Raw genomic sequence first — 25034 nt, 5'->3', positions numbered from 1 at the left:
AAACAAAAGTATTTTTGGATTAAGATGCTTTCCATTTCTCTCCATTTAAACAATAATCAATGAGATTAGAGTAGGAGAGTAGAAGATAATTATAAAGATCATACTGGAGAGTTCTTATCAAATGCCAATAAAGCTTTACAACTTCCACAGGGACAATCAAAAGTATTTTGTGGTAGTGCTAATAAAGCTTCCCTTGAGGTGACGGTGGGTCAGGTTGACATGTGCTTGCAGTGTATCAAAGATCTGACTCAAACGGAAATGGAGAAATTAATCTGCCCCCTCTTCTGACTCATCAACTGTGGGAGCTAGTACCTGGGTAGCAGAGACTGTCAGCAATGAGCATTGGGGAACCTGGGACGTGTTACAAATGGTGTGATCGCACTCATTGGCTGAGCTACAAATCATACTCTCCTGTGTCGTACTCGGCGGGGATTGAGGAAAATAATTATTTAACTCTCACATGAGAACCCAATGACGGGCTGGTCGTCACCATGGTCCGGTCGGACCTCTTCATGATTCAAATGCACTTAAGAAAGCTTGACAGATGGAAAGGGAGGGGGAGACACCGAAGCATCTGTCTAATTTTCTCCTTGTGGAACAAAGTTTGTCCCCTCAAGCTGCTCAAGATGGAACTAGAAGCCAATTACAGTTAATGGCAAAATGAGGCATAAGCTAAGATTACATTCTTGTTCCTTCTTTCCAATACATGCCACCCCAGAGGCAGAAGCAGAGTGAAAATGATTTAATTAAATACCATGTAGGTGAAAAAAAAAAAAAGTAGAGAGAGAGGTCAATTAATGTCAACTGGGACTGATTCCATCGTTCTGCTATTTTTCACAGGATTTACGAAAGATTTAGAATCATTGAACCTTTACAATGTACCCCTTTTTGCTATCCACAACTTGATTGAAATGGATGAATTCAAGTGAAAGGCGTCGAGCGATAAAATCAATTTTCTGTATTATTTTTTTCAATCATGTGGCAATTAGCGTAATTATTTAGCTCAAATGAAACCACTTATTGACTCAGCTCAAACACTTCCTCCCCATTATATAAAGTCTGCAAACATGGCAAAATTAATTAGGTTACACAATCACAACAGTAAACAAAACATGGTGTCACCGATACGTTGTCACATTATTAATTTCAGTGCTTTTGCTTGTTTGACATCATCCATTAACAAATGAACCTGTGTTTTGGTGTTAGATTTAATTTGGTGAGACTGAAGTGAATATGATGTGCAGTAGTTTTACATGCTTATAAAAGCCATAAAGCACTTAAATACCAAACAGTCACTACATTAATTTCTAGCTCTAAAGAAAATAATAGTTAAGTGTTATATTCTTTTTCAGATCACACAAAATAGTGTACATCTTTTTTTTATTTTTTTATTTTATTTTTATTAGAATGCCAAAAAATGGCATTATTTAGGTCACAGATGCGCATCTGCAATCATCTCGTTGAAGCGTGTCATTTTCTTGCACAGACAATTCATCTCAACTGCTTACAGTGTAATTTGTAAGGATGAGCTGTACATTTGATGTAAGACAGATAAAATGGGCGTAAAGAACATTGGCAATCAGGAGGGCTGTTTTATTTTTCAAAGGGTTGCTGATGATGAATCAATTATCAGGCTGAATGCTGATTCTGAAGTGTGACCAACAGCTACAATGAGATTGACCTCCAAACAGGGATGGGAGCAGCGCGAGAAAAAAACGATGGGGGAGTGGAGGCATTGCTTTTGCAGCATCATGAAAAATAAAACATAAATAATGATTAATTAATGTTCTTTTTGAAATTAGTTATCAGATTTGATAGTCTTTTCAAATCCCCCAAAATGTCCGAATTTTCCAATTCAAAATTATGAATGAGATGAAAAGTGGGCGCAGATTGTGCAATCAATCTCTCACTAACTGGTTTGAGGAGGCTTGTAATTGGCAAGTGCCTGTTTCTGCCGCTCCTCACATCTCCATGTTAATATTGTCAGACAATTTTTAATACGCAATCCAATTTTACACAGTCAGATTAATGTATTTAATATTTGCGTGTTACGTCATTTCATTTAGCTTATCGCATTAAAAAAATATAGATAATGTACTTGTGAAAGAATAATTGTTATGGTGTTTTTATTGATATCAGCTTTCAAAAGTATGTACAGCTTTTAGTCAGATACGTTATCAAAAATACAGTGAAATGTTGAGATGCCATTTCAGGCATGTGCAGATAAATAAGGCTTTATGGTGGCAATAGCGTGATCTTAAAAGAAATGATTTTGAGTATAGGCCAGACAGTGTTTGTATTTCAGCAAGGAGGCCGCTACAGATAGAGGGCTTGTGTCAAACTATGCACATGGGCCGTGAAATAAGCAATCTGCAGGGTATCTTGAAAATGCCCTCTTCCTTTGAGGAGGATGACCAATTTTAAAATAAGAGGAGGAAAAAGGACAACTTGATAACAGCAGTCACCAGTCATTCAGTGCTGTGTGATACTCGTGGGGATAATAAATAATAGTCAAGAGATGTGCCTGCTGCTTGTGCATTCGCGCAATAACTACGACATTTCAAAAATACATTTCAAAACGACATGATGGCAAAAGAGAATGCGTCGATCTTAATATTAAAATATGGCCTCCTGCCAACTAGAAAATAGAAGCGATGATGTCCTCGCCACAGGTCATTTCATGTAGTGGATCTGTAGGGAGGTGGCCCCATTTACTTGGCAACTGGGGAGAGGGGCAAAGACAGAATTTAATCGCCTTTTCAAGCATGGTGAGTCACTCAAAGAACAGTGTTTGTTGCCTCAATTCCCGAGTGGGTAGGCAAATCAACTGGGAGCCAGAAAAGACAATTTTGACCTTTCACCATATTTCTTTTGCTGTTTTCTCCCAAGCACTCACACAAGCTTCTACTCCTGTTCGGAGAAAAGTCTCAAGATATGGCGTTTGCTTTGCTGACTGACTGTTGTGGCAGGTGGTAATTGTTCTTTGCTGCGGCACAAAAATATTAGACAGGAATGGGAACGATATAAATGGAATGCTTGAGGGTCACTCGACAGAAATGCCAAAATACACATTTCTAAGGGACCCAATTTGACAGTCAAGAAAATGGTTTAAGAAACAAGGAGAGCAAAGAGGATCGTTTGTTTTGGGGTTTAAACTGAGGCTGTCATTTGTTGCGAATAAGAGCCATGGTATGGGTTGCATGCAATCTTTCAATCTTGAGAAGGCGTTGCATCAGAAACACAACCTCTGCTCTGCTTGACCTGCGTACCAAGGAAGCCGGCTGGCCAGTTTGTCGGAAAGGTACAGCTCTAGTGATCTATTGCATTGTTCACTCACCATATCAGTTCAATTAAAGTCCATTGATTCCACAAACACTCCCTACTGACCCTCTATGCTTCCATGTGAACTACCGTATTTTCCACACTATAAGGCGCACCTAAAAACCTCCAATTTTCTCAAAAGCCGACAGTGCATCTTATAATCAGGTGCGCCTATATGGACCAATATTGAGCCACTACAACAGGTGTGTCCAAAGTCCGACCCACGGGCCAAATGTATACGTATATCTTATATATAGATAAAGTTTTAAAATGGGCCATTCATTGAAGGTGCGCCTTATAATCCGGTGCGCCTTATAGTGTGGAAAATACATGACCCTTCAAAACCCAAACACCTCAGTCTGGACAGTTGCCTCGTTGGGAGTTAGTCTGTTTAATGGAGCAAACCAAAATGGTCGAAGCTTGTAATTGGGAGTGCAGAATATTTAGAGGAAATGGCTATATCTTGTTTGTATGTATCCCACCGTGGGGTACGTCAAAGCACTCCAGGGGAGTACGTGAGATTTTGAAATTTATTTAAAACGTATTCCTCATACAGTAATTTGGTTCAATTGGCCAAGTATGAAAGTCGCTCAGTTTAACAAATGAACTCTGGTGCAATTCAGTTTGCTGGAAAGACCCACACCAGGATTAAAATGACAGCAAAAACCATCATAACAAAATTACAAATGTTTAATAATAAAAATACTGTGTGTGGATCACCGTCATAGACTAGACGGGTTTGATTAGCTGTTTACATGCTGTAGACACTCCCATTACGCATGTATTGCGTTAGACTGACAAATTGGATTTGTTTTGTTTGTAGTTGGACAAAGTGTTTGTGTACTTTCCAAGTCTGGTTCTATTTGGACTGATTCAATAATTCAATTTACTGATTAAACATGCTTGGAGTGAAAGGTTCTTTTCACTCAGATGACAGTTTGAACCTCGGTAGGAGTGGGAAGTTAAAGTGCACTGCCATCTCACTTTTGGTAGAATTGATGATTTAGTTTGACATTTGGACTCAGCTGCTCACAAAGCAAAGGGACATTTACCATCTTTTGTCCATCCGTTTTTTTTGTACCATTTATCCTCTTCGGGGTCACCGCTTGGCTGGAAACTTGTATTTATTCCTTCTCTTATTCAAGCCAAATAGCAATCGGAAAAGGTGGCTGTGACCACGACAGCAAAAAAAAAATCTTTGAAATATGATAAAGATATGTTTGAAAACCTTGAGAAAATCAGTGCAGTTTATAAGAAAAACATATTTCTGAAGGCAAACTTTCTGAGACTCGCAGACATCCCAAAGTTTTATTTTAACACAGAGCTGACAGAGTTAATTGCAAACAATCTCATGCCACAAATGGACTGGGTAGGGCCCTGGCTGCAAGAAAAAAAAGACAAATGCCGGTAGCATTGTGATCCCAAATTGAAGGAAAAGATTGAGCCATAGTTCACAGAGATTGAATACACACTTGAGGGCAAATCAGGTATTCATGACATTTTATATTTTACGTGTTGCTGTGTCAATTTTGCCTTTTAACTGATGGCAAATCGACCATTCCCCCATTTTTCTTTTTTTTTCTAAACACAAGACTTTCTCCATCCAAATGCAATTCAGATTGAGCTGTGGTTGGAGGGCATTTGAAATTAACTCTTCAAAGGTTCTGCTTAGAAAATGAAATTGCTTTGGCCTTGGCCTTTTTTTTTTTATAAGAACCTGCATACTGTAGTTCCACATTGCATATTAATGAGCGACAACATGCAGTGGAGCAGTGTGCTGAGGGATTCAAGCAGGAACCTACAAGTCAGGGAACCCCATCAGGAATTATCATATTAAAAGATGCAATTAGATAAGTATAACTAAAAAGCTCCAGGCTTTTTATTTATTTTATTTTTTTACTAGGATCGCAGCAACCCTTAACTTCAATTTTAGAATGTTTGCAAGTTTAAAATTAAGGTATTATCATGACATACTGTGCAGCACATCCCTAACAATTGAATATTTCTTCCGTCAGGTAGTCAGAAGCCTCTCAAAGAGGCGGAATAAAAAAATGAGATGATAGGAAAAATAAGTTGAAGCACTAGACAATCTTAACTCTCCGCCACAAGACTTCTACCCACCCACCACTCAAAGCAATTTGATGTCAGCCTAGAGGCCAAGACCTTTCCTCATGCAATATATTTGGAAGCAGTCAGTCACAAGGAAACCGAGCACACTCCATCCAGACAGATTAAAAATCCAATTCTCGCTACAGACTCTTTGTAAGAGACCAAATGGGAAGTAAAATAAGGTTATTTAGTGTTTCTGAGTAAGAATAAGATGATTCGTTGACACTTTTGATGACCTTGCTTGTGTCTTTCATAACAAACTGAGTTGAAAACTCATGTTTGTTATAAAAGACTGCAAAGGCACAGTCTGAATAATAATCACAGTTGAATAATGGCCAGTTTATTTCTTGCTATTTCTTGCCAAAAACACAGTCTAGAAACTCTCATTAGTACCACCATAAAAAAAAAAACCTTAATGCTCCAACATCATGATCAACATTAAAATGCAGTAATGTACCTTAGAAAGTATAATCAATATAATATAAATGTAAATGTAACAGTTTATGGTAGTGGATCCACTCCTTTATTCCCATTGTTTTTGCTTTATTATAATAGTTACCTCCCTGTACTAAAGACACTTGAACTTTTTCGAACACTCTTATTACGCAGGCGTTGAATCAGTAATGCAACATCCCACATGTTGTACTGTACTGGGTGTTTTTAGGCCATTAAAAATAGTACTTTAATTTAACGGACAATCAGCTTTAGGAATGACCCTTTCCCTCTATTAGTGCGTTAAATCGAGATTCCACTATATTGAGCTTCCACTGGACCATAGGATAGTCATTTATTACTTTCAAAAGGTTAAACAGAACATCCATAGCTTCTCATCTCACGATCATACTTTGGAGATTCGGTGATTTCTAAATATAATTCAATTGCATGTAGTATATGAGCAAAAAAATAGATCATGTTATTTGATATGAAACTGAATTAAATGTAATGGAGTCATTTGTAAGTCACCAGTTCAAGAAAGGGTGAGGTCAGACATTTTCGAGTTGTCTCAGTATTGGCATTAAAAATGGAGTGCGCAATGTTCTGTCCCTGAAATCTATTTTAATTAAGCAAGAATTTAAATAAACCAATGCACAGTAAAAAAACAGAATTATAATCGTTATTTATGAACTTTGGACAACGTGTCATTAAAAAGGCTGGTCCAAGACAATAAATCATTCAGGCTTGGCTCCAAGTGGATCTTTTTAAGGAAGGTGTCCAGGGCTTTTATCATTACACGCCCCTCTGTACATCAGGAAAAAAAAAAAGAGATTAAGGAGGAAGGTAATCTGCTTCCTGGTGATGAGCCAAGGGATCCAGGGGCTTCTCGGCTGGTGACGATAAGGCCACAGTCATCCCTAACCAGCCACTGGTGGCGTCCATTCAGGCTCCAACACTTTTTTGTGGAAATACACTTGTGTTCATAGTAAAAGAGAGAGTGCCAAGTCACAATATTAGAATTTTCTCAGAAAGCATCCCTTCAGCGGTATTGCACACAAGGACACATCCTTTAAGCACAGAAAGAAATGAATGGTTAAAAGACAAACAGAGAGAAATGAGGTTTGAAAGCCAATTATCAAAACAACACTCCATTTACCCTAATGTTCTGTGAATTCATATCCCTGGAGACACCTTTATAAAAATGTTTTTGTGCCGATGATTTTTGATTGGTGCAATGTGCTTCAGGGTAGAGGGAATGAACTCTTTCATGTCGGCTTCTGTTTTCCTGATCGACTGCGGATGAGTTGAAAGGTTAGTTTATGTCTAAACTATAGTCTTAACAAATGCGCATATATTCGACTTTAAATCCACGAGCGCAGCCATTTATGCCTTGAGATATGAGTATTAATCTGTCCTTGACCACACTTGTCAGTCAAAGCACTAACTCAAATCATCTTTTCCCATTAAGATGAATGGAATTACAATTAATCCGTTCCAGCCTCTCCCCTAAAAAACTGACAATAATTTTGTTTGTTTTTTTACTGAAAAAATGCAAAATTTAATTAAAAGGAAATAATTGTGTCACACTTTCTGTACTGTATGGGCTCAGACATTTTTCTCCAGCAATATTGTAGTACGCTCATATCGGCAAACCGACAAACGATCTTAATCTTAAAGTGAATTACCTGAGTAATACGGGCACAGAAGAAACAGGTCGAGTGTGACAGTGAAACAGGATTCAATTAGAGAAAATCTAAGGCGCGTTGCAGACCTTTTCAAAAGCATGCAGGAAAATCTCTTCAGAGGTGGCAGCATCAATGCCAACTTGATCTGGGCCTCTCTAACAGGATTACGAGTGGGACACCTCTCCTCCCAGCCTCTTTATTCCTCCTGACACTACAGACTTGCCTCCTTTTAGTTCACCTGCCGTATCACCCTCTTTACTTTCCCTTCATCATCCACTTAAAACCCACACACACCCCGCCCTCCCTTACACATCTTCATACTTGGCACATTATCACTCTTGTCTACATGGTTCTTAGCACCCCCTGAGGGTAGATAAGGTGTCTGGGCTACCAAAAGAACAGAAGCAAACACTTGGTGAGGGGACAGCAACAAGAAATCACCCTTGCAGATGCAAGAAAACTTGAAAGTCATCTGGGAACGAGACTCCATGTGACCACGTCTTCAATGAGATGAGATATACTGTAAGACTCCATTTGACTTTTTTCCAAACATGATTATGTATTTCTAATGTGTATACCATAACAGGCTGTTGTTTCCACTTTAAAATAATTTTTATTTTCTACCATAATTACAGACTCGGGCAATCTCCACAACCTCCAGGAATTCATTATTACTATACAGCATAAATCAAGTCTCTCGAGACTGTAAAGTGGACACACAAAAAAATGCATTTTATTGCATGCGAGCTGACTCACATATTGCTGAGTATTCTGTTGATGATGAATGTTCACTTAAGGGAAAATGACACCTGAGAATTCAACCTCAGCACCAACGTCAGATGACGGCAGAGGGCATTAATGAATATCGCTGTAATGTGAATGTTTTTTGCCTGTGTAGAAGAACTGAGGTCTTTTAAAATAATATTTGTCTACTTGGACAGCAGCTCTATTGAGATTAACAGTGCTATAATCTCAAATCAATACAAGATGAAGTTGGGCCCTGGGTAAACACTGATATAAGCCAAATCCATTTGTTTGAAAAAAAAAATCCATAGTTGTCAGAAAGATATTGTAAGTGATGCATTTGCACTGACAGGTGGTCCCACAGCTTGGGTGGAAAGGAATGAGCTTGTAAACACAATCTGGTTCATAAACAAACAGGAAAGTAGAATACATGTACAATGTTGTTTTTTACTTTGAGCAGCCGCAACATTATGACCACTCATTCATTTTCTTTATTATGCAGGGTCGTGTCGGCGATGCCAAATGATTTTGGACGAAAGGCTGACTACACCCGAGACTGGTCGCCAGGCATGCAACCATTCACACGTAAATTTAAATGATCCTTAAGCGGGGACAAAACCAACGCAGTTTCAACATGGCTATTTAATGATTCATCTCAATTGATGACAAATGAAAAGTGGCTAGAATTAGAACCCTTATCCTATTTGAAATTGTAATTCTGGTATTTGTTTGTCACATTTTTAGACAGGAAATTAAAGCCCGAGGCCATTGTGTATTTTCCCTGGGTCATCTTATGATAACATGTACATACACTGAAGTTAATTAAACATTGTTATGACCTATTTTTTACAAATCATGATGGCAACTTTTTATTTATGACCTGAGAAGAAGAATACTGGCCTTTGGTCTCATAAAATTTCTGGATGTGCGAATAGAGACTGATTTTTTTTTTTTTTTTAATGTTGCTTTTTTTCTGGAGGTTCGGTAAAACATTTTACCTATTTTTGACAATACAGATGCGCTTGTAAGTATGGAATTATGAGAGTGTCAGTGAACAATTGACAAAACCTATTTTTGAAAAAAAAATGCATAGTTTTTCTTTTACTCAGTGTGACATGAATATTGAAAGCAAGGGAGCATGTGATGGTCAGATTGGACTTTGATGACGTAGATGCCATTGTTGCCCAAGCTATTAATAACCAAGCTCTGGAAAAAGAATACAATAGTTTGTTAGTGGCCTGCTCAGTAATTGCTCTGTAATTATGCTCATGAAACAACTCGTGTGGAGATTAGTGCGACAACCAGTAATTGAGAATGCGGGTGAGAAAAAGCGACAGAAAGAAAAAAAAGTGGGTTTCAAACTATGAAGCATTCACTGCCTGCATTGCTGTATTGTTTGAAATTCATAGTTCATAATCCAACCATCCATCTTGTTTCTCTCCATCCATCCGTCCATCCATACAACTTCCACTGATGTCAACCAGGACAGCTCCTCAACATCCAGAGTCTTTGGGAACTCCGGGCAGATCTCATCCACCTCTGGGGTCTTTTCCACCAAGGAGCTGTTCAACCACCTCCATGACTTCATCCCCAGAGATAGCAGAGGCCCCCTCAACAAGCACACATTGTTTACTGATGCGCAACAAAAGGAGGGATAGTCAACTAATTGAGTTGGACCAATGTTGCTATCTGCCAAAGCAAACTCACCTTCACAACAATATCTGTGCTCACCAAAAATCTTTTGGAATGACCACTGAGTTCTACTTAATCTACTGTACCTGTTACCCCAGCACAAAGCAAGATGATGATGTCATCAACAAATCATCAACAGCATTCACTAAACTAAACTGCTTAGCATGATGCAGACACACAAAAATCTTTAGGCTACAACAGAGACTTAATAAAAGAACTCCAAAGGCACTCACCAAACATCACAGGTTGCAATTTGACCATTTGTGGAGAGTCAGGTTCAGACCGCTTCACGTTGTGTAAATTGTTCCTGGTGTTGCTGACTTGCTGCTTGGGTTGCATTTCATTGTGTGTTTGTGTACGTTTGTGTGTACGTCTTGGTGTGCCTAATCCCTGCTGAGTAGAGTGGGTGCTAAGCAGCAACAGCTCACTAGGGAGTAAGTCACATTCAACTGTGATGTGTGTCACAGCATTGTTTTCTTGACAGTGGTCATTTTATGGTCCAGTAGAGCATCTAAGATCTGTTGAGTTTTGAAGTATCATTTGTAGACATTTTATAGCATTTGCTTCTTTGTCGTCATGGGTTGCTAGTGGCAGCGTATTCATTTGCAAAGGTTTTACAATTCTCCAAAGTCTATTTACCTGATTTTTTTTCCAACATGTTGGACAACCCCTGAAGGACATCCACTCAACATCCAACAATATGTGGCTCAGTATGTGTTCTATCAGACACACTAGAAAACAAAAAACGTGCCAGAATTTGATGTTGACCATCTGTGGAAAAGGTGTTTTGTTTTTATCAACATCTACAAAAGACATTTGTGTACAGCATAAAGTCTACTCTTTGAAGGTAAATGTTTAGTTTCTCTACGGTGCACCTACAATAAGCAGATTACAAAGCTGCATGGTGAGCTCTTAACAGGACTACCACATACGTAGGTCAAAGGAGATTTTACTTTCTGGGATCTGACATGACAAGCTGACATGTCCAGGATTTTCTTCTAACGGTTCATGAAATACTACTGATGAAATAATAATTATTATTGTTATTAATATTATTATCCTATGAAACCTTACTTTGAAACCCTAATACTCCTCTGAAACCTTACTTTGAAACCCTAACCCTAATTTGAAACCCTATTCTAAAACCCTAACCCTAGTTTCAAACCCTAGTTTGAAACACTAACCATAGTTTGAAACCCTAGTTTGAAATCCTACTCTAGTTTTAAACTCTATTTTGTAACCCTAACCCTAGTTTGAAACCCTAGCCCTAGTTTTAAACCCTACTTTGAAACCCTAACCCTAGTTTGAAACCCTATTTTAAAACCCTAACCCTAGTTTCAAACCCTAGTTTGAAATGCTAACCATAGTTTGAAACCCTAGTTTGAAATCCTACTCTAGTTTTAAACTCTATTTTGGAACCCTAACCCTAGTTTGAAACCCTAACCCTAGTTTTAAACCCTACTTTGAAACCCTAACCCTAGGTTGAAACCCTATTTTAAAACCCTAACCCTAGTTTCAAACCCTAGTTTGAAACACTAACCATAATTTGAAACCCTAGTTTGAAATCCTACTCTAGTTTTAAACTCTAGTTTGGAACCCTAACCCTAGTTTGAAACCCTAGCCCTAGTTTTAAACCCTACTTTGAAACCCTAACCCTAGTTTGAAACCTTATTTTAAAACCCTAACCCTAGTTTCAAACCCTAGTTTGAAACACTAACCATAGTTTGAAACCCTAGTTTGAAATCCTACTCTAGTTTTAAACTCTATTTTGGAACCCTAACCCTAGTTTGAAACCCTAGCCCTAGTTTTAAACCCTACTTTGAAACCCTAACCCTAGGATGAAACCCTATTTTAAAACCCTAACCCTAGTTTCAAACCCTAGTTTGAAACACTAACCATAGTTTGAAACCCTAGTTTGAAACCCTTCTCTAGTTTTAAACTCTATTTTGGAACCCTAACCCTAGTTTGAAACCCTAGCCCTAGTTTTAAACCCTACTTTGAAACCCTAACCCTAGTTTGAAACCCTATTTTAAAACCCTAACCCAAGTTTCAATTCCTAGTTTGAAACACTAACCATAGTTTGAAACACTAGTTTGAAACCCTACTCTAGTTTTAAACTCTATTTTGGAACCCTAACCCTAGTTTGAAACCCTAGCCCTAGTTTTAAACCCTACTTTGAAACCCTAACCCTAGTTTGAAACCCTATTTTAAAACCCTAACCCTAGTTTCAAACCCTAGTTTGAAACACTAACCATAGTTTGAAACCCTAGTTTGAAATTCTTCTCTAGTTTTAAACTCTATTTTGGAACCCTAACCCTAGTTTGAAACCCTAGCCCTAGTTTTAAACCCTACTTTGAAACCCTAACCCTAGGTTGAAACCCTATTTTAAAACCCTAACCCTAGTTTCAAACCCTAGTTTGAAACACTAACCATAGTTTGAAACCCTAGTTTGAAACCCTTCTCTAGTTTTAAACTCTATTTTGGAACCCTAACCCTAGTTTGAAACCCTAGCCCTAGTTTTAAACCCTACTTTGAAACCCTAACCCTAGTTTGAAACCCTATTTTAAAACCCTAACCCTAGTTTCAAACCCTAGTTTGAAACACTAACCATAGTTTGAAACCCTAGTTTGAAACCCTTCTCTAGTTTTAAACTCTATTTTGGAACCCTAACCCTAGTTTGAAACCCTAGCCCTAGTTTTAAACCCTACTTTGAAACCCTAACCCTAGTTTGAAACCCTATTTTAAAACCCTAACCCTAGTTTCAAATCCTAGTTTGAAACACTAACCATAGTTTGAAACACTAGTTTGAAACCCTACTCTAGTTTTAAACTCTATTTTGGAACCCTAACCCTAGTTTGAAACCCTAGCCCTACTTTTAAACCCTACTTTGAAACCCTAACCCTAGTTTGAAACCCTATTTTAAAACCCTAACCCTAGTTTCAAACCCTAGTTTGAAACACTAACCATAGTTTGAAACCCTAGTTTGAAACCCTACTCTAGTTTTAAACTCTATTTTGTAACCCTAACCCTAGTTTGAAACCCTAGCCCTAGTTTTAAACCCTACTTTGAAACCCTAACCCTAGGTTGAAACCCTATTTTAAAACCCTAACCCTAGTTTCAAACCCTAGTTTGAAACACTAACCATAGTTTGAAACGTTTGAAACCCTACTCTAGTTTTAAACTCTATTTTGGAACCCTAACCCTAGTTTGAAACCCTAGCCCTAGTTTTAAACCCTACTTTGAAACCCTAACCCTAGTTTGAAACCCTATTTTAAAACCCTAACCCTAGTTTCAAACCCTAGTTTGAAACACTAACCATAGTTTGAAACCCTAGTTTGAAACCCTTCTCTAGTTTTAAACTCTATTTTGGAACCCTAACCCTAGTTTGAAACCCTAGCCCTAGTTTTAAACCCTACTTTGAAACCCTAACCCTAGTTTGAAACCCTATTTTAAAACCCTAACCCTAGTTTCAAATCCTAGTTTGAAACACTAACCATAGTTTGAAACACTAGTTTGAAACCCTACTCTAGTTTTAAACTCTATTTTGGAACCCTAACCCTAGTTTGAAACCCTAGCCCTACTTTTAAACCCTACTTTGAAACCCTAACCCTAGTTTGAAACCCTATTTTAAAACCCTAACCCTAGTTTCAAACCCTAGTTTGAAACACTAACCATAGTTTGAAACCCTAGTTTGAAACCCTACTCTAGTTTTAAACTCTATTTTGTAACCCTAACCCTAGTTTGAAACCCTAGCCCTAGTTTTAAACCCTACTTTGAAACCCTAACCCTAGGTTGAAACCCTATTTTAAAACCCTAACCCTAGTTTCAAACCCTAGTTTGAAACACTAACCATAGTTTGAAACGTTTGAAACCCTACTCTAGTTTTAAACTCTATTTTGGAACCCTAACCCTAGTTTGAAACCCTAGCCCTAGTTTTAAACCCTACTTTGAAACCCTAACCCTAGTTTGAAACCCTATTTTAAAACCCTAACCCTAGTTTCAAACCCTAGTTTGAAACACTAACCATAGTTTGAAACCCTAGTTTGAAACCCTACTCTAGTTTTAAACTCTATTTTGTAACCCTAACCCTAGTTTGAAACCCTAGCCCTAGTTTTAAACCCTACTTTGAAACCCTAACCCTAGGTTGAAACCCTATTTTAAAACCCTAACCCTAGTTTCAAACCCTAGTTTGAAACACTAACCATAGTTTGAAACGTTTGAAACCCTACTCTAGTTTTAAACTCTATTTTGGAACCCTAACCCTAGTTTGAAACCCTAGCCCTAGTTTTAAACCCTACTTTGAAACCCTAACCCTAGTTTGAAACCCTATTTTAAAACCCTAACCCTAGTTTCAAACCCTAGTTTGAAACACTAACCATAGTTTGAAACCCTAGTTTGAAACCCTACTCTAGTTTTAAACTCTATTTTGTAACCCTAACCCTAGTTTGAAACCCTAGCCCTAGTTTTAAACCCTACTTTGAAACCCTAACCCTAGTTTGAAACCCTATTTTAAAACCCTAACCCTAGTTTCAAACCCTAGTTTGAAACACTAACCATAGTTTGAAACGTTTGAAACCCTATTCTAGTTTTAAACTCTATTTTGGAACCCTAACCCTAGTTTGAAACCCTAGCCCTAGTTTTAAACCCTACTTTGAAACCCTAACCCTAGTTTGAAACCCTATTTTAAAACCCTAACCCTAGTTTCAAATCCTAGTTTGAAACACTAACCATAGTTTGAAACACTAGTTTGAAACCCTACTCTAGTTTTAAACTCTATTTTGGAACCCTAACCCTAGTTTGAAACCCTAGCCCTAGTTTTAAACCCTACTTTGAAACCCTAACCCTAGGTTGAAACCCTATTTTGAAATCCTTACCCTAGTTTGTGGGGAAAAACTTGGAGTGTCTTTGTACTTGTCAGCCTAGAACAAACAATCAGAAAGTCATTGTTGCAGTCACCAGGGACCCTTTGGTGCACTTTGTTGCTTGGGTAATTAACACATTTCTTTCTATAATACAACACCTACACTAGTGTTGGCTCGTGAGTGAACAGTTCGTTCAAAAGAACGAATATTTTCAGTGAACGAGAGTGAATGAATCACTTCCTAAAGTGATTCGTTCTTTTTTCAGTTCATATGACTTCAACCAGTAGGTGTCGGTAATGCCCATTGAAGCTGGTGCCACCTTGCCGTAAAACAAAACGAAGAAAAAAAAATGAGTGTGATTTGCATTTCCAGTCCATCGTGAGAATAGATCAGTGAGGGAAAGAATGCCGACTTTCCCGTTTGCGAACGACTCAATGGGACAACTGCCTTCCTTCCCGTGCATCAACGGATCAGTCAGTGAACGTGTTGCGTCTCCCTCCTGGCGTGAACTATGTAAGCCAGAATGTCGATTTACGATTTGCCAAGGAAAGAAAGAACCATTCACTGAAACACCACTTCTTTTATGCGCGTTTTCTCCAAGCTAACGGCTAACTTTATTGCATGAATGGATGCGCCGTTATGCAACAACAGGGAGATTATGCTTCTCTTTGGGTATTCTTGATTTTACAACACTTATAGTAGTTTTTAAATAACGTGTATGCATATATCTACTGCAATTTCACATTAGATTGCTGGTTTGAAATGTACTTTTATTATTATTATTATTTGAATAAACATTAAAACCTGTTCAAACTTGTCTGGTGTTTTATTCCTTGTTTTTATTTTTTTGGGCATGAAAACAAAAATCTGACATTTGATTAACTGCTTTATATGACAATATGTATATGTGTTTTACGTGTGTAAAACGTTGTGTACTACACGACGTAAAAAAAAGAATAAATAAAAGGGTGAATTGCACATCAAAAGCATGTATGGGTATGTTTTCTCACGTGGGATCGAACCACAGTCTTACCGAACAAAAGCCCGCGTCACTAACCAGTCTGCTATATCAACCACGCAGCCAGTGGTTGTCTGCACTCGCGATGTGCATTCCAGTTTGATGAATTGAATCTTTAGAATCGGTTCACTCAAAATGTTTGTTCAAAAGAATCGTTCAAAAGAATCGTTCACCGAATCGTTCGCTACACTTTCTTATTTAAAGTTTTATTTATCTAATAAAGTGGCCTGTTAATAAGTACACTTGAAAATGGCGATGTACCTAATGGAGTGTCCGTGTGATTCCCTCGTTAAGTGCAGGTGCGTGAAAACTTTTAGCTCCTTTTGAACGTGAAAGAAGCTAAAACTTTTCACGCACCTGCGCTTAACGAGGGTCACTTGGAAAACATGTTGGAATGCGGCCCCGAGGACAAGAGCTTGATACCTGTGACCTTTGACCATGATATTTCCCTAATAAAGTGGCCTGTTATTAGGTACACTTGAAAATGGCGGTGTACCTAATGGAGTGTCCGTGTGATCCCCTCGTTAAGTGCAGGTGCGTGAAAACTTTTAGCTCCTTCTGAATGTGAAAGAAGCTAAAACTTTTCACGCACCTGCGCTTAACGAGGGTCACTTGGAAAACATGTTGGAATGCGGCCCTGAGGACTAGAGCTTGAAACCTGTGACCTTTGACCATGATATTTCCCTAATAAAGTGACCTGTTATTAGGTACACTTGAAAATGGCGGTGTACCTAATGGAGTGTCCGTGTGATCCCCTCGTTAAGTGCAGGTGCGTGAAAACTTTTAGCTCCTTTTGAACGTGAAAGAAGCTAAAACTTTTCACGCACCTGCGCTTAACGAGGGTCACTTGGAAAACATGTTGGAATGCGGCCCCGAGGACTAGAGCTTGAAACCTGTGACCTTTGACCATGATATTTCCCTAATAAAGTGGCCTGTTATTAGGTACACTTGAAAATGGCGGTGTACCTAATAGAGTGTCCGTGTGATTCCCTTGTTAAGTGCAGGTGCGTGAAAACTTTTAGCTCCTTTTGAACGTGAAAGAAGCTAAAACTTTTCACGCAGGTGTGTTTAACGAGGGTAACCTGGAAAACATATTGGAACGCGGCCCCTCGAGGACTGGAGGTCGACACCCCTGGTTTAAGTGAAAAGTGCCACACCCGCCCTCACCCCCACTTTCTGATTGGCTGTTTGATCTGTGACGTCACTTGGACACTCCATTAGGTACACCGCCATTTTCAAGTGTACCTAATAACAGGCCAGTTCATTAGGGAAAAATCATGCCCAAAGCTTAACTGAAAGTGAAAAGTGCCACACCCGCCCTCACCCCCACTTTCTGATTGGCTGCTTGATCTGTGACGTCACACAGACACTCCTTTGGGTACGCCTCCATTTTCAGGTGTATTAATAACAGGCCATTTCATTAGGGAAAAATCATGGCCAAAGCTGAACTGAAAGTGAAAAGTGCCACACCCGCCCTCACCCCCACCTCCTGATTGGCTGGTTGATCTGTGACGTCACACGGACACTCCATTAGGTACACCACCATTTTCAGGTGTACCTAATAATTTTATGCATTTTTTGTACGCGTCAAGAATGTGTATTTGAATACTTTTTATTTTGGGGGACACCAACACATATTACACAACCTAAAACACCAAATGTCAGATTTTTGTTTTCATGCCCATAAAAATAAAAACAAGGAATAAAACACCAGACAAGTTTCAACAAGTTTTAATGTTTATTCAAATAATAATAATAATAAATTTCAAACCAGCAATCTAATGTGAAATTGCAGTAGATGCAATGGATAACAATATTTAGGCGTATATATAACTACTATAAATGTTATAAAATCAAGATTACCCAAAGAGAAGCATAATCTCCCGGTTGTTGCATAATGGCGCATCCCTTCATGCAATACAGTTAGCCGTTAGCTTGGAGAAAACGAGCATAAAAGAAGTGGTGTTTCAGTGTGTGGTTCTTTCTTTCCTTGGCAAATCGTAAATCTACATTCTGGCTTACATAGTCCACGCCAGGAGGGAGACGCAACACGTTCACTGACTGATCCGTTGATGCACGGGAAGGAAGGCAGTTGTCCCATTGAGTCGTTCGCAAACGGGAAAGTCGGCATTCTTTCCTTCACTGATCCGTTCTCGCGATGAACTGGAAATGCAAATCACTCACTCAGTGATTTGTTCACTCACTGATTCGTTCGTTGGTGAACGGGAAATGAGACCGGAAGTTACGTCATTTTCTTCTTCGTTTTGTTTTACGATGAGGTGGCACCAGCTTCAATGGGCATTACCGACACCTACTGGTTGAAGTCATATGAACTGAAATGAGTCGTTCACTGTCGTTCACTGAAAAGATTCGTTCACTCACGAGCCAACACTATTACGCAATCCTCAGAGGAGGTTAGACAGGAAGTTGGCTCCTCCGAGCGAATCGTCTTCGGTTTTAAAATAACTATAAAAATTCAGCGATTTTGGTTCGAAATGATACAAAACTATTGAAATTAAAAGGAAAATGAAACAATTGCCTCCTCTGACCGCACGTCCCTGGTGTCCAGTTAGGGTTAGGGTTAGGGTTAGGGTTAGGTTCAATGAGGCCACCATCACTGCCTGCTGTTTCTGCTGTCTCACTACGTATAGGTCTTGTTCTTTCACGCATGCTAAGTAGGCTTAGTAGTTTTGTACATTTTTTTAAGCCCACATTTCAATACATTTAATTCATGGGCCAATGCATTATGTTTATATTGATTTTCAATGAGGTAACAGGATTAAGTGTGTGCATATTCCTTTTACCTAGTGTTATGAAATGAGTCTGATAACTACATTTGTGTTGAATGTAAGCCACTACGGGAACATTTGGGATGAGGCACTGTGTGGAGGAAGGTTAATCACATCCTCACATACTGCTGATAACCTCAAGCTACTGGCAAATGTTACATATGCTCAGAGCAGCTGGGGTTTGTGATTCTCAGCTGCTGCTCAAAATGCTGTCGTCATTTGCATGATTTAAATAATGTCATCAAAATCGAACTATTGTCTCCGAGGTTTTGTTGTCGGTGTGCATAAAAGCTGATTGTGACCAAATGAAGGACAGAACACCTGATGACAGGCTTGAAGAGGAAGAATCAACATTTTGAAATGTGAAGGAAATTGACTGTTTTCATGGTGTGCCAAAAATCTAACTAAAAAAGTGAACAAAGTTTATCAATATTTTGGGAGCTTTCTATTAAAATGAAGCAAGATGCGCCCATACCTCCACAAGTATGTCATCATTTCTTCTCAAAGTATCATTTCTATATATCAAGTACACTACTGGCACCAGTCGTTACATTGCTAAGCAACAAAATGGTGATGTCTTTCCAAGTGTTATTACAAAATAAATCTCAGCTAAGTGGCCTTGGAGAGTTATAACAAATAACTGTAGGCTGCATGACTGATTGTAAGGCATCTCGTCAATAGTAACAAAAAGATGTATCTTCAAAGATAAAACTGCTGGAGCTCATACTCAGAAAATATGTCGTCGTGTTTTATTCAGTCTAATCTGTGTCAGTTTAGGCTTTGTCTAACAAGACAAGTCCATTAAGATGCTTTGATGAGCAACTGATCCATTACTAGCGGCGACGTTAAAATTTAAAAATGTGCTTGCCACTCTTTTCAAATATGCATCTTTGGTTATTCACACAATTACTTCTTAGATCCCAAATTTCCCAATTCATCTGTGTTAATGGAACCATTATGCATCTGTCGTCCTCTGCCTCAGGGAAGAAAACAAAAAAACATATGGAACTAGAAATATATTACGTGATATTATGGCCACATCCAATATTTAAGCACGGTAAGGCCTCATTTCATTCTATGTAAAAATAAAGGCTTGAATTTTTTTTTTTTCAATACACTGTTTTGCTTACAGATTAATACAGCAGCTGCCAGTTGTATGTGCTTAAGCCGCCTGCCTAAAAGCATCACTGGCAAAGTGCTCAAAACTCTCAGCTGGAGGCAACTCTTTTTTTTTTTTTTTTTGCACCAAACATTCCAACTCCACAAAAAATCTGGGTTTAATTTCCCATTTCAAAATGTTGATGTTAAAAAAATTAATTAATGCACAGACACACGTGGAAACAAAGCTGAACACAAGCTAATCATTTTCATCAATAACAAATGTCAAAGGAATTATTTGATTTCAGGCCGATGCAGTTATCCTACAGGATATAATTAAATGATTCCTCCATGACATGCTCTTCTTTTGAATTGTTTTTCAAATTTTGAGTCATGCAAACAAATCAATTGCATCTGTCAGTTATGATTAGAATTGATTTGAGTGCATTAGGAAAATCATTGATGAGGGAGAAGATGTAATTTGGGCTTTGGCAAACTGTGTCCAAATGTGTTTATCTACAGCGATAGCAACATCAAACGCTTCATAAATGACATTACTTCATTCAGTAATGTAAATTTATTTAAGTGACCTTTATTCGTCCGAGTCGGGTGGAGAGCACAAAGCGAAATCAAAGCAAAAGCACATAATGTAATGTTTGATAATATTCTCTCTATTTGAATCAACATTTTACTATGCAACGCATCCCATCATAATAATGCGTCTCAGAGGGCCGCTTGGAAATATTTGCTTGTGGGTCTTTCCACGTATCTCTTCCCGCCATGCTTAGCTATCTTTCCTTTGAAGCCAGCAGCTATGCATGATTTCTTTTCGCACTATCAGTGAGGGTGAGCGCAGGATCACCGTGATGCTCTCAAGACTGGAGGCAAAGGAGGAACTTTCAAATTTGAACTTTCTTGAAATTAAATGACTTTGCTCAAGTGAATTTGTAAGGAGTGGTTGTGAGGGATGAGAGGATCCAGACAGGAGTCATGTTTTTCTTATAAAAAAAAGTCTTATAAAGAGGCTTTCCTTCCAGATGGGAGGTTTTGTCATTGTCTGTAGAACGTCCAATATCCACAGACATTGTTATTCATGAGAAAATATCAATTGGTTTCGAGTAATACTACATCTATTTTTCCTTTCATTGCCTTTTTCTTCACGCCTTATTTATTCATGTGATGTGCTAAGAGCGGCACATTGGGATGAGACCAAGGACAAAGTCTCATTAAGGGTGTCAAGACCAACAACTGCATCACATGGTGAACCCCCGATTTTAGGCCACAATGTTTCGTGCACATAATGATGACAAACAATGCATTTGAAAATGTGATGTTCGGACTATAAACAGCGACTTTCCCAAACTTGAGTCCCCAGCAGCGAAAAGAAAGCTAAAAAAATGTTAACTGTATCCATTTTTTAATTGAATCCTGCACAGAGTGAAACATTCAAATCAATATTCAGATCAGCTGCACATCATGCTGAACACGCAACTTAATATATTTATGTTCATATTTTATCGTGGCACAAGCAGGATTTTCCCCTCTGGTGAATTTTGTGTTGCTTTCCATGTGGTTTGTTTTTTTATCCTGCTGTCTCGGAATGTGCATAGCTGGTCAAATAGCTAACAATCCACCAAATTAGAGTCAGACAGACATAAACATAAGCTTATTTTGCTGCTTTCTAATTCTTCCTGGGAAAATCAATCAATGCTATCTGTGTTACGCTACAGCCAACTTCAGGTTAAGATGTGGGGACAGCACAGTAAGTGTAATATTGGCAATTTATCAACAAATCCGTTCAATAGATGGAAATCTCCTGTAAGCCTACTTGTTGTCCACTATACACTCACAGGAAATCAATTGAACAATAATTGACCAAAGTGTGCCTGCGTCTGTTAAGATAAGACCCTTTTCCACTACCTGGTACCGCTGGGACACAAGACAGCTAAGCTCACGATTGATGCTTGAGTGCATTAGCAAATTTATTTTCAGGATTATTTTTTCATCATTATCATTATTTTATTTTGCATGTTATTTATTTCGACAGTATTGGAACCACAACAGCGATTCCGATCCAAACAAATACACACTCTGTGTATTTAAATACACATCTCCTCTCCTCTCAACAAGTCTCTTAGAGCACAGCAGTGTGGTGCAGCTGAGACATGTTGTTGAGCAAATCTAAATAATACAGAGGATCCAAAAGTGCATATGTAAACACAGTTGTCAGAAAACACATTAAATACACATAGATGCCCTTGAAACGAACGAACGAACAAATGAATGAATGAATGCATGCATGCATGCATGAATGAATGACACCTACCTACTGACCAACCTACATGCATGCAAAAATGAAAGGTGCCATGTTGTTAAAATGGAATATGTAGATGCGTAGGTATGTGGCTTTTCATCAGGGTTGCTACTTATCAGTTTTTATAAAACTTAGCAGAGCTTGGAAAGTGTGAAAACATGCACAGATGGTCCAAAGCTGAAGCCCTGACCTTTAAAATTCATGATGACAGAAAGTGTTTGTATTATTATAGGTGATTGTCATGTTGACGGCCTGCCATTTAGTCCCTGGAGATTAGAATAAAAGCGCACACATGCCCCAAAGTAAGGTCAGGTCAGTGAGCCATTATCATTGCATCGTCAAAGAGCGCAAGAGTGGGTTTTTTTTCAACACAAATTGTAGAAATAACAGACCCGCGTGGGGACTGCATGACCATTACTATCGATTTGTGAAAAAAAATACAAATAAAACAGGCGGTAGGAATAGAAATGCACATGAAGGTGGAGAATGAACATAATATCAAATGAGATGGAAAATCAATGTTAAAATCATAAATTATTGAAGCAAAGCCGTGACGACTTTAAAACTTTTTAAAAGCACAAATGCATGAAACCTCATTTTCTTTCCAACAGGCAGACTGCCACATTGCACTTGTTGTTTAAAATGTCATCACTTTTTTCAATCTTATCTTTTTCTATTTATACTATACCCAGGAGTTCTGAGCCACGCAGGACTACACCATGGGACATCACGATAGCATTTTACTGAGGTTCCGATGATTTCCTTGACATGCTAGTGGCTTTCAGTTTAAAGCAGCTACCCCATGGCTTGAAGATGCTATAATCGAATGTCATGGCCGTTATGCACCCTGACCGCTTCTCCTCCTTTTACGCCACCTCAGAAGGGTCATGGGTGATAGCCATGGGAAAGGGTCTGACTTCTCAGTATAATATAAATGATAAAGTTACAGAAATTCAAATATCAATTACAGCCATCCGTCCATCATTCATTACATTATCTTGAAAAATAGAATGTTTTGGAGCGATTAGAAGAACGATGAAGTCACCTAGCATCACGGAATGGACTGTTTTGACTTGGGAAAAACCCATGCCTCTGCCATATTGTGGTCAGCCACGATGCTAAGTTTGACCTCGTCTTTGGGCTTTGGCAAAGACTTTGGCAAATGCTGATTCATGCAGATGTGCAAAACCATCCAAATTCACCCACACGTGTTACAGTGACACTTTAACATCCCTCACATTTCAAATTGATGTCGACAGGTTGACAGCCTGACTGGAGTAATGGCCAGATGGCAGTTGGATCTAAAATGCAGTGCTGTGATGACACCAAGTGGGCACATTTCTTCACATCGACTGTGCCGTAGAAGCCAAATTTGAAGGCTTTTTTCCACTTTTTTGTGAAAGAAAGTCTGTTGTCCCTCTGCAGAACTTTAGACTGGAGAGACTTGTGTGATCATGTGTTTATTCTTGGACCAGGCAGCCGGACATGGCAAAGGTGGATAACCCAAACGCGTCATACACATCTGGATACAAGATGTTTAACCAGATGAGTTGTGACTTCACTGGTGTCACTTTGTTTTTCCCTTCTCACCACACAGACATTCATTTTCATTGGCCCTGTGTTATAAACTAATGTGTCAAAGTAACGTTTTTATTCTAAACAAAAGCTTTTCCTTTGAGCAATCCATTGTGTTTGGAAATTTACCCAACACTGGTGTAGGAAATTGCGTGAAATGTTGAGTGAGCTCTATGTCAAATAGAAGAAATGAATTAGTTGTGGGTATGTTGAGAGCAAAAACCTCAAAGCAAAAATTCTAATTAAAATGTCTCTCTGATTTAAAAAGAAAAATGCTTTAATAATTACAAGGAAGACATGAACATGCCCAAAGATTTATCATTCCAAACTCATTTTATCGTTTATATTTATATGTACGTTGGTTATCAAAGACATTTTAGGGGGGGATCCTAAAATATACAGATGGATGATTCAAGCATCAGAGAGGTACTTTGGAATTGTGCCTCATTTTCTAGCTCACATGCTGTGGTGAGGAATGTCACGTTTAGACACGGCGTATACAGTGGCGGAGCAAAGATTTTTTCACTGGGGTGGCCAGAGGGGGCACTGCATAGATTGGGGTGGCCAAATGAGGACTTGGGCTTTACAATCTAAAAAAATTACAAATTTGCATGTTTTATTTTACAAAATTCACATGCTGCACCCTATACGGCAATGATACAGTTTGTGCAAACTAGAACTGAATGAACACCACTATGGTGAGTTTGATGGGATACAATCCCAAAAAATTACAAAAGTGCGTTGTTTTTTTACAAAATCCTGTCCTGAAGCTGAATTATTAAAACATATCACACAGACTATGGCATTTAAAATAATACACCATCTGATTTTACTGCCTGTACTCTGACCAGCTGGTGAAACATTTTGTTCTTGTGTTTGTTCATCTCATCGACTTCCCTGTTCAGATCCTGTAACTTCGTTACTATCACAGCTGACACTGGGGCTGGGATCTGTTTGCTTCTACTTTTCACCTGATTTCTATTTTTTTCTAGAAAAAAATCTGGAGATATCACCTTTCTCTTCATTCTTCCCTACTTTCTATTTTTAAAAAGTGTTGTTGACCCGCTTATAGAAAGCACAATGTGGTAGAACTTCATTTTAGGCGAGACTGTGTGTGTCTCATGATCCCAGTCCATATGACCTTATGAACCACATGTGTAGACTGCAGGGAACGATCGCCTACGCAGGATGTACGAGTGGAGATCTGCTCCTGATCACAGGAAATACTTTGCATGTCAGAAAACAAGAAAGCTGTGTCTGGAATAAACATTAACAAAGCATTTTTCTAATATTGACCTCCAACACATTTCAACATTGTGAGTTCATGTGTTGAATACAAGTTCTTTTGAAGAAGGAAGAAAAATGCTGTTGTGATCCAGTGAGTCTGTTTTC

General features: G+C 38.6%; 2 protein-coding genes across 6 annotated transcripts in view; one reads left to right on the top strand and one right to left on the bottom strand.

Moving 5' to 3' along the window:
- Positions 1-10333, bottom strand: part of sphkap (SPHK1 interactor, AKAP domain containing) — a 43646-nt gene extending 33313 nt beyond the window's left edge. Inside the window, exon 1 of one of the 2 annotated variants that reach the window (XM_088380810.1) lies at positions 10220-10333. The gene's annotated coding sequence lies outside the window, so the exon portion shown is untranslated. The remainder of the gene's footprint in view (positions 1-10219) is intronic. The other variant, XM_088380812.1, reaches the window with a different exon arrangement.
- The window catches only part of daw1 (dynein assembly factor with WDR repeat domains 1), a 51168-nt gene extending 40350 nt beyond the window's left edge, over positions 1-10818 (top strand). For 3 of the 4 annotated variants that reach the window (XM_088380818.1, XM_088380817.1, XM_088380815.1), the window contains 2 exons: positions 8797-8879; positions 9779-10818. The gene's annotated coding sequence lies outside the window, so the exon portion shown is untranslated. Of the gene's footprint in view, positions 1-7907; positions 8880-9778 lie in introns of all 4 variants that reach the window. The other variant, XM_088380816.1, reaches the window with a different exon arrangement.
- Positions 10819-25034: the final 14216 nt, after the last annotated feature.

The sequence above is a fragment of the Syngnathus floridae genome, chromosome 7 (genome assembly GCF_059516105.1).
Source record: "Syngnathus floridae isolate MCC-2025c chromosome 7, RoL_Sflo_1.0, whole genome shotgun sequence".
Taxonomy (NCBI): domain Eukaryota; kingdom Metazoa; phylum Chordata; class Actinopteri; order Syngnathiformes; family Syngnathidae; genus Syngnathus; species Syngnathus floridae.
The sequence above is the reverse complement of the archived record's forward strand: the minus strand, read 5'-3'. Positions and strand labels throughout refer to the sequence as shown.